General features: G+C 42.7%; 1 long non-coding RNA gene across 2 annotated transcripts in view; it reads left to right on the top strand.

The window, feature by feature from the left end:
* Positions 1 to 1,556: 1,556 nt before the first annotated feature.
* LOC310701024 overlaps positions 1,557 to 15,149 on the top strand; it is a 21,830-nt gene continuing 8,237 nt past the window's right edge. For both annotated transcript variants that reach the window (XR_014522896.1, XR_014522897.1), the window contains exons 1-2: positions 1,557 to 1,803; positions 4,828 to 4,934. This is a non-coding gene — a long non-coding RNA (uncharacterized lncRNA). The remainder of the gene's footprint in view (positions 1,804 to 4,827; positions 4,935 to 15,149) is intronic.

The following is a 15,149-nucleotide window of genomic DNA, read 5'->3' as shown; positions in this document are numbered from 1 at the left end:
TAAGAATCTTCTTTCAGAAGAATCTTCTTTCATTCTGATCCAGGTCTCTTTTTTATCGTTCCAGCCACCAGCTTTGTTCACTAGACCCTTATCTGGGAATGGAGATATAATTATTCTGTGCATCCTTCCTGATGTCCTAATGTCTTTGAGGCTAAAGGCATTGCCCATTATACACAGAGCAGATCTGTCAGAGTTAAATACCCTGTCCATTTTCCATTTTTCTTTCAAATACCAGAAGTGATTGCACCACATTATGGACTAATCATCTGTCAAATTTAATTTATTAAGTTGAATCTGTTATAATGCCATGTAAATGAAGAAGAAGAAAAATGTCACATCCAGACTTGGTAATTCTGGAAAGCATTTCACAGGCTGCTAATAAAAACAGCATTGGATCTTCAGCCAATATGTTAGCCTGAAACAAGATTCTCTTCATAACTCCATGTGAAAATGAAAGCCAATAATCAGGGATGGGCAGATTTTTCCCATTCTATTCCTCCAGCCATTCCTCCTGCATTCCAGTTTTAACTATATTTGTTGGAAGCCACCCAGAGTGACTGGGGCAACCCAGTCAGATGGGGAACATAGAAATTATTCAACAACAACAATAGCAACATCAACTTCCTTGATTTAATTGTACCAGTAGAATAGCATGCTGCAGCTGTCCATTCCTTCAGATCATTCCCACCCCCCACCCCCACCTTTGTTTCTGGATGTGCATGGATGCATGAAGGAAACACTGCAAAACAAGCCAACTTGATCATGCATATTATGGATCTAAGATATTCTTGTGCACCATGGCAGAGCATCTGATTTCTGCCAGCTGAGACCCTACCTGCCCACGGACTGTCTCGCCAGAGTGGTGCATGCTCTGGTTATCTCCCGCTTGGACTACTGCAATGCTCTCTACGTGGGGCTACCCCTGCCAGTCAGTGTAGACAATGCTAAGCATTAACAAAAAGAATCACTTTTGTTGTTGTATTGATTGGAAGTCCTCACTTAGTCCCTAGAACACAGGAGGTTGTATTAGACTGAGCCAGACCACTGATTGATCTGCCTCAATATGGTCCCTGCACTGACTGGCAGCAGCCCTATGGCATTTCAGACAGGAATCTCTCCCAGCTCTACTGGGAGTTGCCAGGGATTGAACCTGGAACCTTTTGCATGCAAAGCAGAGCTCTGCCACTGAACCACAGTCCTTCGCCTACCAGCCTCAAATTCAACACAGCTCAAAAGATCCAGCCAATAATTAAATGCTGAAGTTCTGATCCTAAGTCTGTTCCTTCTCTTTAAGGAATTCATTTACTTTATTTTTGTTTTTACTTAACATGATTTGTATACTGCTTAATTGTTAACATCTTTAAGCAGTTTGCATAAAACAACCTGCTTGCATCTTGGATGTGACCACATCTATTTAATTATTTTAGATGTATGCTCCAAACTATCTCAGGATGGGGAAACAGAGATTTAACATAGACAATGCATCTATGCTATAAAATGTGCTAAGCTTAAAGTGATCATTTTTATATACCCATAGACATCCAGCAAATATCAGAACTAACAGAAAGGGCATACATATTTCCTGTAGATATTATAACATTAGGGATTCTGCTCCATATTTTAAACAGAGTAGTTCCAGTCCAGGATTTACACAAAACTTGGGAACGCAGGAGCCTAGGTGTGTGGGTGGGGAGCAGCTGCAGTTTTCGCTTGGGCTTTTCTGTGTTAGAGTTTGTTCTCAATTAAACAATTTGATCACCATCCTGCATGTAAAGATTACATCTTACACCTCCAAGAAGCATGGTGAGTTGACGTTCGTCATTAAGCCGCACTTGGTTGATCTTAAAGATCATGTGTCAGAGGGATCCTGTTTGTACTTTTAGGCTGACATTTTAATAATCCTCTGTTTTGCGGATGTTTCTTTCCCTTGCCTTCAACACCTGGGGGAAAACCTGTTTGTTCGCTTTGCTCTCTCACTAATGTACAAACGGTTTGCTCATTTAACAACCAAGTGTACCAATTTCCTTCTATCAAATGTTGGAAGATATCAGTCTGTTTCCAATTTGGGTTATTGAATGCTGAATTCTTGCCACCCGGTGCTGAGTTTTTGCATCCTTTCCTCTGAGCTCAGTTATAAAACTTACCCCTTCCAGCATTTTATATTTGCTCCTGCTAATTTCCCGTGCTACAGAATGGATGCCCATCTTGACAAGATTAGTATAAATCAGCATTAGTTATTTTGAAATCCACACAGTTGATGCACGCAAAACCAAATTTGTCCCAAAATGAGAACTAACTATATTCTATATTCACACATTAACACTGAAATCTTATGCATACTTACCAGGGAGTAAGCCCCACTGGACAAAGTGGTACTTACATCCAAGTAAAGAGGCATAGGATGGGGGGGGAATCAAATATGCTCCCCAAGAGATGAGTAACCTCTGGCTCTGGCATCTGTGAACAAGCTATTAAAATGACTGAAGTCAGCCAAGCAGATGTCCATGTAAGAGTGAATTTAAGTTAATTCCTTAAGGTAAGGATCTGCTGCCCAGGGTGATGCTAGTCCCTAAGTTTTAGAAGAATTTCCTGTATTATGGATAATCTTGCATAGGGATATTTAAGACGTCAGAATGGAAAAAAGTGAAGCATAACCTATATTTATCTGAATTTGGATTCATGCATATAAATCAAGATACACAAATTCTACACAAATCTGTGCCCTCTTTTTAATTAAATTTTAACTTGTTATTTACTTTGTATACGGCTTAATTAGACAGAGTTGTTCTGCCTGGCCCTTTGGCTTGGAGCCAATTTGATTCCCTCCCCCTTTCTTTTTTATTTTTCCTTTCTCCTCCTGTGATGAGGCTGCATTTTAATATTTCAATGTTTCAATATTTTAATGTTGTATTTTAATCTTGTTTTTAAGTTGTACCCATTCAACTTGTTTTTATTATTGCTTGTTAGCTGCCCTGAGCCTGGCCTTGGCTGGGGAGGGCAGGGCAGTGGCGTAGCGTGGGGGGTGCAGGGGGTGCCGGCCGCACCGGGCGCAACATCTGGGGGTTAGGGGGCGCAAATTACTTGCCTTGCCCCGGGTGCTGACAACCCACGCTACGCCACTGGGGCAGGGTATAAATAAAAATTATTATTATTATTATTATTATTATTATTATTATTATTATTATTATTATTATTATTATTTGCTTCTCAGGATGTGCAAGTGGCCACCCCCATAGGCCCCATTTTGGGGAAGCCAACATGATGGCTGGATGCTGTTGAAGTGAAAGCCCTACTACCAGCAAAAGCCATTTTGGACCGGGACCTTCAGCCATCTTCCGATCCCCAGTTTGGATACTTTCCTTTTATGCTTCTGGGTAACACTGTCATCTCTGACCCAACAGTGTTGGCAGGTTTTTGAATCACAGCATGAACCTGCAAAAATCTGTTTTAGCAGACGTGGTAGTAGGTCAAGGATTTATTCACACTCGTGAACAGAAATGCCCCTCCCTTGCATCCTTCAACACTCTGCAAGAATGGGGGGAGGCAGCTTTCATATCTGTAGCTGGAGTCAGCCTGGCAACAAGGAAGCGCTCAACTTTCATGTGAGAAACAAAATATAAATAAACAAAGACACCAGAAATAGCAACACAAAAGCGAATCCACCCACCAATGCAGACATTTCCTTACGGGTTTGGAATAATGTCCACAAACGGCAGCTCAGGATAGACTAGAGAGAGATGGGTTGAATTTATCAGGCAGGGCAAGGAGAAACTGCTGGCCCATGCAGAGAGGGGGAGGGAGGGGAGGCGAACCAGATGGGACCTAATAGGTCTTTTCCATCTCTGATTTCTATGATGTACAGCACATAAAGCTAGAAGCAGCAACGGTTGAAATCGATGCTGAGCCAGAACTGAGCAGAGGGTTTTTAATCAATCTCAAAGGCCATTTATTGTGAAGATTCAACAAAGCGACAGAGATTATCGCTACGACACAAGGAGCCAGGACACGGAAAGCAAGAAAAGAGCACAGAGAGGTTCTCTTGGGAAGGTCGGAGTGTGCTGCCTTGGCCCCTTTCTCAGACTTAATTGCAACACCGAGGGAGTGGAAATAAAGATTTTGGGGAGGGCATAATTTCTTCCCAATTCCTGATTGCTAAAGATTTCAGAAAGGGAAGCATTTCTTTCTGTCACAGGAATGGGAAAGTTACAACACAACAGCTTGGTAACCTACACACACATCCACACACCACTTACAAGGTCCTGATTTGTGATTGGAGATCAAAGTAAATTATAGCAATATCATAATTTTATGCCAGACTTCTCCAGCCTGGTGTCATCCATATGTTGCTGGGCTCCAACTCCCATCATCCCTGATCACTGGCCATGTTGATTGGGGTTAGGAATGGATGAATTTGTCATTTATCCAAGTTCAGTCCTCTACATTTCTATATTGCTTTGCAATATTGCTAATCTTTTTAGTGTACATTTCTCCTAATGCACACATTTTTTTGTATGCAATTTTGCCTAATATACTCATTTTAGAAGCAATTTTCCATAATAGAATGTATTTCCCCATGTTATTTTCACCAAAATATGCATTTATACTCCTTTGCCCATGTTGGGAAACTGCATCGCAAAATTCACAGCAGTGTGAACATTAATGAATGGCTGCTTTTCGGTTTACGTCTTTTTATGGAAAGTTCAGGTTATGTAGCTTCACATGTGGCACCCCCCAGGTGAGTGGGGGGTCATGGGAGTTGTAGTCCATCAACATTTGGACAATAAATTTGACCACAAGTGTATGAATAAAGGTTTCATTTAAATCTAGGAGAAGTCTCGCCCTATTTTCTCAGTGGTAATTGGCTGGACTGAACCTTTTGTTGTGTAACGCTATGGAGAATGAAGAGGCAAAGCTTCTCATGACATGATTACTAGGTACGTCGCAGTTGAGCTTCGGTGGTTTTAGAAGTGTCATAATTACATTGATATGGTATTTCTGAAGAAAATATCGGCAAATGAAAGAGGAAAGGTAAGAGTTTCCAGAGTTGTTAGCAGGTAAGAGACTCTAATACTGCTCCTAATTGTGCTTCTTCCACACTTGGGAACTCTCAAATCTTCTGTTTCTTTGATATTTCTTTGCTCAAAGTTGAAAGACATTGCTTTCATCCATAAAATACTAAGATATGAAATGCATATTGACACTAGAGCTGTCAAAACAACCTTCCTGCCCCCTCTACATTTGTTCTCCTTCTCTCATAATGCTAGAATATAGGGTCACCAAATAAAATTGAGTGGCAGCAGGTTCAGGACACACGATGCATAATCAGTTTATGGAATCCACTTCCCCAAGATCTGATAGTGATAGCTAGCAAGCTAGATAGTTTCACAAAAGGGCGAAACACATTCTTGAAGCACAGCTTTATCAAAGGGTCTTAGCCTTAGTAGCTAAATGAAACTCGGATGGGCAGATCTGCCTATTTTTTACAGTACTTTTGCAAGTTTTTTCACATTCTGTTCGGCTCCATTTTCACATTAATCTGTAAATATTTTTTAAAACCATCTTGAAATATTTAAATAGCACTTAAATGCTGTGTATTTGTCTCTTGCTTCAATTGTCTCCTTTGTGCCATATTCGAGAGATACCGTTTCAGTTTCTTTCTGTTTTCAGACTGTTGGCATGTGGTTCTTTGAGAAGTTTGTTTCTTTGTTGAAATGGGTACAGGAATGTATTGATTCATCACTGATATGTTGTATGTCTATGATTCGACTTGTGCTCTTCAGGTTGGCTCAATGTGTTGTGTTATCTGCTCTCGCTTCCCTCTTGCTTATTGTGTCACCATTGTGCTCTGAATTGTGTGATCTGTGGGAGTTAAATATATGTAGCTGGTTCTGCTATATGGCTGGAACATAATCATACACAATGGTTGCGTATCTTGGGTGAAGAGGATTCAGATGTGGGTGAAAAGGATTCAGATGATTAAAAAAAAGATCTTAAACGGTTGTTGTGTATAGCCTACATTCTTATAAAAATAGCAGGGTCCTCGGGCACCATAAAAACATTTTTCAAAAAGAATAACCACCACAGTGTTGACAAGCTGGATACAAGGAACCATGACCAGAAATAAACTTGGCAAAGGGGAGCAATCCCATGCTCTCCTTGCAAGCCCCACCACTGACAGTCCCTTCCATGACCCCAAAGCTTCTCCAGAACAGCATGGGATAGGGCACAGAGGCTGCAATAAATGCTCCAAAACAGGCAATGGCCCTCCATGCATGGAGGTCTCTACTCTTGGAAGGTACTTCTACCTGAATTTTGCCACTACCAACACAAAGCAGAATAAGGTGGCAGTTGCAGGAAGTGGGGGCACTGAGGAGCAATGGTGAGGTGTTGGAGAAAATATCTATGCATTATGTGACTTGCCCTAAATCTGTCAGGGATTCTTTAGCTGTGATTCCTGAACTGCATAGGGTTAGACGAGACGATCCTACTTCTATGAATCTGTGATTCTATACTGTTGAGTCTTGCCCCGTTTTTGATGTCCGCTACTTGTTTATAATTCATTCAAATGAACATTCTGTTACCCCCTACCCCCAGGGAAGAAAACCATCATGGATCTACCACACCAATGTCTGTGTCATTTTGTGATGAGGTTTCTGGGACCGGTTCTCATTTCCACAGCTAGAAAACCAGGGAAGCTGCAACAGAAAAGACAGAGAGAGCACTCCCAGTTCTGACATCACTTGACAGAACATGTCTACTTGACTGTCTGCTTGACTCACTGACAGCTATCTCTCTCCTTGGAAGGGTGCTGGGGCATTGAGTGGGTGGACTGCACAAAACTGAAAATGGCTGACCCTTTCCTTCTGAGATTGAAATCATCTCACGTTTCCTCACACTAATAAGATACCCTAACCTGCTGCCTGCCAGCAGAAATCCTCATTAAGCCACCTTGAGGAAGAACATCTACTGAAAGTTTCTTCATCTCTTCACACTTTCTGAAAGACATCCAATTAAGTATACCTATGCTGTCATGTGCCAATGATTCACCTTAACTGTCAGCACAAGGTACCCACTTCTCCAAATGTGAACCCTGATTCCCACTTGATCAATCAACTCCTCAACGGGAAACCAGTGGTAGCGTCACTTGACTCGAAATCTTCACTGACAGCTCTCAGAAACATATGACAGGTTTCCCTCAGCTTTCTAGAAAAAGAATTCAAATGTTAGAAACACTGTAGAGCTATAGTATATTGTCCTAGAGTTTATAGGAAGCTGTAGTAGCCTCCTGTGAAGATAGACTCTTCGGGGGGGGGGGGGACAATCCTTTAAAATCAGGAAGTAATTAAATTAGGGACATCTGGCATGCACCTGGGAGGCCTTTCTGCCAACTATGGGGGGGGGGTGTTTCTCTCCTGATTTTGATTTAAATGGAGACAAATTGCAGTCCTGTAACTTTTAGATCCTGTATCTTTCAGAGTTGCATAGAATTGAGAAATACATTAGGCATGGATTTCCCATCACAGTGCAGGGGTGAAAGAGCCACACCTATTTTAATGTTCCTTTAAGGTAATTATTAAAGGTAGAATACCCCCTTCCCATATCCTAGCAATCTTACATCAGCATGGGAAAATAACAGAATTCATTGGGACCTCTGCCCGTATGCTTACAATATGTGCAGGAACAAGAGGAAGTGGGGAAACTATTTAAGGGCTATTATGTTTTCTTTAAATGTGAATCAGGAAAAGGTAAAGATGACATGAAGGCCCTGTCTCCACACAATATGGACCTCCCAGCCCTAACCTGGATGGTCATAAAACCTCAGAGCACAGTCTAAGACTAGGACCTGGGAGACCAGGCTTCAAATCCCCACTTGGCCCTGAGGCTCACTGGGTGACTTTGGACCAGTCATTGCTTCTCAGCCTAACCTACCTCACAGGGTTATTGTGGGGATTAAATGAGGAGGTGGAGGACCATGTAGGCCATCTTGAGCCCCTTTAGAGAGAGAGAAAAGTGGTATATAAATGCAGTAAATAAATAGAATTTTGAATAAATAAAATTATCAGTAAAAACAAATAAAAACAAATATTTAAAATAATCAACAATAATTAAAATCGGCAATAAGCTAAAACCTGATGAAAGCATTTGGCAGCTTCTATATGTCTGAATAGGCTTGCCTAAACAAAGATGTTTTGAGTTGGCACCAAAAAGAGTTAGGTGCCTGCCTGCCTGCCATCAATAGGCCGGGAATATAGAAGTGCCCCCTCTTTGCTTATGTGATTAAAAGCCTCCTCAAGGACATTATTTTTCAGCTAGGCTTTCAACCTGCTGAGCATAGATGTTTTACCAATCCCTTGATTTGAGTCTCTTTTATCTTCTGTGACATGTTTCTTCTCTGCATTTTAAAGCTGGGTTATTAGGTGGTTAGAGTGTGCCTAAGAGTCACTGTGGTGAAGGAAGAGCTGCTGGTAGAGCCACAGCCACCTCCATTGCCCCACCAGTTTGCTGCAGCCAGGGTGGGAGGTGAGCGGGCAGCTATTCCTTCTTCCCTCCTGCCTCTGCACCATCCCAAGGCTGGCATATATCTCTGTGCCATTCCAGAGGATGTGTCATGGAAACATGGAGGCCTACCCATATCACTCCTTCAACACACTCAGTTTTTCCTTTCACCTGTTGCAGATATTAATATTGTGCAGTTTGGAGCAACTGAAAGCATAAGAACTGACTCCTTTTGGAAATAAAGCATTTTCCAGGCCCATAAAGATATTATTCAAATTTTACTAGCAAACTTTCTTCATAACAGAATGAAAACATTAAATGTACATAAAAATACCTGTACAATGACTTGTGCTGTCCAGCACAGGCTCAGCATCTTAGAAAGTTTGAAAGGTCTCTGTCTCTTTATCCATAGCCTGCATTCCTGCCTTCATTGGCCTTAGGCTGTTTACTCTCCCTTCAGGAAAGTTTCACTTGATTGAGTTTGGGAGACAAAGACTAAAGGCAAGTCCCTTTCAAAATGGAGATTTGCAACTCAATACCTTCATCACATGATCTAAAGTTACAACACTCACACGTTAACTACCAGAGAACAACAATCAGTTACTTAATCTTCAACTTAGAAAGAGCTCAGTGTGCTCTACTTGGCTTTAGTACAGCTTCATGGGAAAGCAGCATGTTAAACTTTCTGCAATAAACCTTTAGCCATTTTTCATTTCAGTGTCAATTAAACAGTCATACTTAACATTCCAATCGCTGGAAAATGGATGGAACATGCACTGATGGAACATGCACAGCAGCCAAGCTCTCTGTCCATGTGCTGAGGATATGAGTTGCCCTGCTAGTAGTCCTCCCTCCCCACCAGTGGAGCAGCACCTCCATGGCTTCCTGAGGACCTTCATAAAAACAGCCTCAAGGTAGTGATAGGATTGCTTCTGGGCTTGTTCCTTAGATGCTGTAAGGCATGGGTAGGCAAACTAAGGCCCGGGGGCTGGATCCGGTCCAGTCATCTTCTAAATCCGGCCCATGGACGGTCCGGGAATCACGTGTTTTTACATGAGTAGAATGTGTCGTTTTATTTAAAATGCATCTCTGGGTCATTTGTGGAGCATAGGAATTTGTTCATTCCCCCCCCCTCAAAATATAGTCCAGCCTCCCACAAGGTCTGAGGGGCAGTGGACCGGCCCCCTCCTGAAAAAGTTTGCTGATCCCTGCTGCAAGGCTCCCTCAACATTCATTTATTTATTTATTTATTTGATGAAATAAACCCTTTCAATAAATAAAATCAACAAACCAGAAGATTTTATTGTGGTTCTTTTGGGCACCAGCCTGTTGCTCAGTGCCTTCCTGGGACAGTGCATCAAAGCACCACTCCACACACGGCGCTTGTAGCAAAGCCAAAGGTTAGCTGTCAATAGATAAATTGTGAAGGCAATGGAAATTGGTCTTGCCAGGCAGAACGGTGGGCAGAGTAATGCTATTTTCCCTTTCTATTCCCTGTTCCGTTCCAACGTGTGCGTGTTTGCATTTTTCATCACCACTTTCATTTCAAAAACTTTCATGCCTCGGCAATGAAGAATGAATAGTAGAAATAAGCTGCTTGAGAAGTTGAAAAGGGGAGTGGGGTGGGGGAGAATCCAAACAACAGAAATAGTCCCTAATCTTTCTTTAATGTATCTCTTCTTCTTGCTTCCTTTTTCCCCTCTAGAATGGAAGAGAAAGAGGAATAGAGGGCAACGGAAGAACCTTGCTGAATAGCCCAACTATAAAAACACAACCACAGTTACTAAAAGCCCAATCTATTTTCAAATGATTTGCTCTAATGGAATGTTGCTGTACATCTTTTGATGAGACAGGAGTCTATTTAAAAAGACAGGCGCTTTCAAATGTGCTTTTAAACCCCGTCTGTCAATTAGAACAACATCAAGGGTTCAGTGGCTGGGAAAAAAGATGACAGTAATGAAGCGCTGGGAGGGCAACAAGAGAGAAAAGACATGAATCCAGTGGCCAGAGAGAGGGAGAGAGAGGGGGGGGAGGAGAGAAGGGGAAACAAAACTGAATTTCAGAAAGGAAGGCAGGGAGGAAAATAAAGCGGAAAGGTTTTGCATCACAGGTAAAACAAAGCTTCTCGAGTATTTGTTCCCCCTCAAAGAGATATAGCTGGGCAGAGAACAAAAATATTTTATAGTAATTACAAAAGTCTGCTGCTGCCAGCTAAAGTCTGTAGTCCTCTACCCAGAGCAGTGGTGTAGCGTGGGGGGTGCAGGGGGGGCCGGCCGCACCGGGCGCAACATCTGGGGGTTAGGGTTAGGGGGCGCAAATCCACGGGTTAGGGGGCGCAAATCCACGGGTTAGGGGGCGCAAATTACTTGCCTTGCCCCGGGTGCTGACAACCCACGCTACGCCACTGACCCAGAGGCAGAACTTCATTTCAGACCAGTCTTCCTAGAGCTAACATAGGAGGGTGTCACAGAGCACCTGGAAAGTAGCTTTCCTTCCCCACTGGGTCATCACAAAGCACCCTCTATGCATCTACTGTCGGGAAATGACTCAGAACTCTTGAACCCCACTGCCTCTTACTTTGGAAATTAAGAAATAGGCCCAATATGAAAGGGGAGAAATCTCAGCATCTTAATGGATACCGACAATTCCCCTTCCAATGGCTTTACTGGAATTGCCAGTGTTTAAATTCAATGAAGGGTGGAAAAATAATGCTAAGAAAAGCTCATTCAACTTTAAAAACAACAACCAAAGTCCCATTTATATGTGTCTTGTCTGCTAACATTTTAGGTATTTGAGAGAGAGAGTAGGTGCAGGCCATGTTTTGGGGGGGGGTGATAGAAGCTACTAGGGAACCTCCAACATTGTGGGAGTGAACTTCTACTGATGCAATGGGACTTCCCTCTCCCCTTCTCCTCTCTTAAGTATCACAGGTTTGCTCTGGAGGGTCCCCTCAATCCTCTGGAGCAGATTTAGGGTTACACAGGGGAAGGGGGAAGGGGGAGATCTCGTTGCATTAGCAGAAATGCCTTCTGCTGACAGATGGAAACTGTGTGCAACCCATCAATAACAAGAGAATGCATCCCCTCCCCGAGCATGTTACTGCTTTGGTGAAAAACTAGCAATCTGCTCTGTAAGACACAGCTACTGTATAATGAATTTGTGATGGTGGCATAGACAACATATTTAGATACATGGCATGCATACATACAAAACTGTCTTCTGGATGAGATTGGCATCTCCTGGCCACTGAGTTCAACAGGTAGGCACACACGAAAGTCAAGATGGCAACATGTTATGTTACTTTCACTAATATGTGCATTTATTTATTTTTATATTCCCACCTAATATACTGTCAGGATGCTGTCAGCGGCTCCCAGGAAAGTACAAACATAAGGGAAGGTTTCTTACCATCCCTTTTTATTCAGTAATTACAGAGAGAGGCTATAGAACCCAGCCTCTTGGATAACGGCATTGTCCCAAGTGAATTTCGACCCCCCGACTCTCCCACTTGCTCATTCATCACTTCTACGGGTGCTGTTATATGCCCTCTGTCTTCTAGCTCTTTGCTCTCCTACTTTCAAGGCTCACCGGGTTCGGGGGGGGGGATCTGGAAGGCTTTCCAATGACACCGTGTCCATCAGCTATCACCTCGCTTCCTCCTCCTCCTCTGCTATTATTTCCCAACTTTGCCCTTCATCTGCCTCTGAGCTGTGACCTCCCGCAAACCACTGTTGTAAGTCTATGCTGTCTTCCTCTTCCTCCTCCCTGGAAGGGTCAGGGTGGGGAGGCGATCTCTACCATTCCTCCTCTGTCTAGTCCCTGACATATACACATTTTTGTACATATTTTTGGGTTGTAGAACTGTATCGCAAAATTAAGAGAATTGCAAATAATTCCTGCATTTCACGTTAGTATTGTTTCAGGAAGCATAGGTTAGGTAGGATTGCAGTAAAATGTGAACCATTTCTCTCATTTCAATAATAATAATAATAATAATAATAATAATAATAATAATAGATAATAATGGAAATGTCTGCCAGTCTTCATCAGGAAGCTGTTCCAACCCTGCCCTAACAATTTAAGTTTGTTGTTATCGGTTATTTTTAGATGCCATTTGTATTTATTTATTTATTTGTTTGTTTGTTTCACAATGTTTATATGCCACTCGATTGCAATAAAATCTCAAATGGTTTACAAAAATAAAAAATAAAAATTATCTGTAAGAAATCAGTAAAAAAAATCACAACCCCTTTTCACACTGTATCATCTCTTTCCTAAGTGGTTGAAGCTAATTCAAGGCCTCTGCAATGGATTGAACCCTGCACTTTTCTTGATTAACTAACAACCTAGGTGAGGTAAAATGGGCCCAGATTATTGTTAGATTTCCCCTTTTTGGGGGGTGGGGCTCAGACACAGAAGCAGAGTCTCTCTGCCCTTGAGTCTGAGCCCCTCCCTGTGGAAAAGGGTGCCTCGCTGGCTGCAGAGACGTCCATCTTGCAGCAACAGGCACCCACAATCCTGAGGGCAGGTTGGCAACCCTGCCCTCCAGTGTTCTTAGAAACCAATCATGTTCACACACACAATCAGAAATGTGTGTTGGCAGGGGAGATTTATCATTTACAAAACTATGGACCTGTATCCAACAGGAAATAAAGCATTGTTTCAAACAACCATGTGTGGGTAGAAGGACATTTCATGTACAATTAAACGTTCTGTTCCTCTCCTCTCCCTGCATGGCCAATAACCTTCCCCAAAATCTTTTTTGGGGTTCTCCTAACCCTACAGAGCAGATTGCAGGGGTTGCAGAGCAAAAGGAGAGAAGTTTGTCACATGAGCAGAAGTTGTTCCTTTCATGTGATAACTTCACCTGAGTCAACCCAAAGTGTCTTTTAAAAAATAAAATCCAAAAGCTGAGAATACAAATGGAATTACAAAAACTGGATAAGAGATTCATGAGTTCTAGATTCCCATCCCTGTACTAAGTAATAACAACAGGACACCCACAAATTACTCTAAGCTTTCCTTTGCTGGGCTCTGATTTAATCTCTCCTTTTAATTAGTTCCCAGAGCTGCACATTATTTATAGGTTGTGTTTCCATGTGCCTTGAAAAGGCTGAAGCTCTAACCTATCTTGCTTAGACAAACTAATCCCCCATTCCTTCCCACTCTGTTGTATTCGCACCACAGACACACAAGAACTGCCTTATCACATGCTGAGTTGTTTATAAAAAGCAGAACATGATTCCTCCAGACTTAATTACAGTCATTTGCCCAGGTTTTGGCATGTCATGATCTCAGTCAGCCCCGCGAAGCCTTCTCTGGTGTCTGAGTGCTATAAATATTTGCTTTACAGGTGGCTCTTCAACACATCTAATAGAGATTTCCTTGTATTGTTGATCACTGGGGGAAGCTGCTTCCAGACACTTTGTTCTTCCAGTAGTAGAAGCAGTAAAACTGTTAAACTGGGAAGGATAGGGCATTTAACAGAAGAGAAGCCAGCCAGCACAGGGGAAGGGTGGTGTAACTGTGGCTAATGAAAACTCTATGTGTGAAGGGGGACTAAATGTGGGGCAAAAGAAGCAGCAATTCTGACAGAGACCATGCCACATGGGAGCCACTTCCTCAAGATGCTCTTTGCTTGTTATAGAGTGAGCTTAGAGGGATATGTGATCTCACTTTGTTGCATTCCTCACCCAATCTAGGATTACACTTCATGCACCTGATGAAGTGAAGTGTGGTTCATGAAAGCTTATATAATAATAAATGTATTAACAGAGTAATTCCAAGCCCTGACTTACCATTGCAGAGTTTGGATGAGACTGAGGTGTCCCTCCACCCAGCTCTGCCCAGTGGCCACTGGCAAGGGGAGGGGCTGTCTCTGCCCCTTCATGCCCCTGCTCAAAACTGTGGGTAGAAGCTACAACTGATGGTAGCCCTGCTGGTGGTTGCTAGCATAATCCCCCAAATGTGCCATTCTGGAGTGACAAAGGATCAGAGCTGCGCTGGTGAAGGAATGTCTGGATCCTAAGCCAGCCCTGCTGCTGGCAGGTTGAGATGAAGGGCCCAGACCATTGAGCTGGCATAAGAGGAATAAAATATATTTTTCTTTCCCCACTCACTTCCACCCTAGCTGGCCTAAGTTTGACTGCTCTGTTAAGCCCCACTGCTGCCATGATGAGCTAAGAATTTCATCCTTAGTCTCTGAGGCTCAGTTGTGTTTGCTACCCCAGACCAATACAGCTATGCTTCTGGAAAGTTCCATATGTATCTGTGAATGATCAGCACAGCACTGAGTCGCATCATTAGGCTTCTCCACATACACGGAACAATTGGTGATAACACAGTTGCTACTATCTAAGTCAGGGGTTTGGAACCTTTTTCAGCCATGGGCCAGTCCACCGTATCTCAGACCATGTGGTGGGCTGAACTATATCTTTTTTTGGGTGGGGGGGGGGATGAACAAATTCCTATGCCCCACAAATAACCCAGAGATGCATCTTAAATAAAAGCATACATTCTACTTATGTAAAAACATGCTGATTCCCGGACCGTCTTTGGGCCGGATTTAGAATGTGATTGAGCCACATCGAGGCCCCGGGCCTTAGGTTGCCTACCCCTGATCTAAGTCAACACCATGAATGATCTGTGGGACA

Source organism: Podarcis liolepis (assembly GCF_965112155.1).
Source record: "Podarcis liolepis genome assembly, chromosome: 2".
NCBI lineage: Eukaryota > Metazoa > Chordata > Lepidosauria > Squamata > Lacertidae > Podarcis > Podarcis liolepis.
Note: the sequence above shows the minus strand (reverse complement) of the source record. Positions and strands in the feature narration are given on the sequence as shown.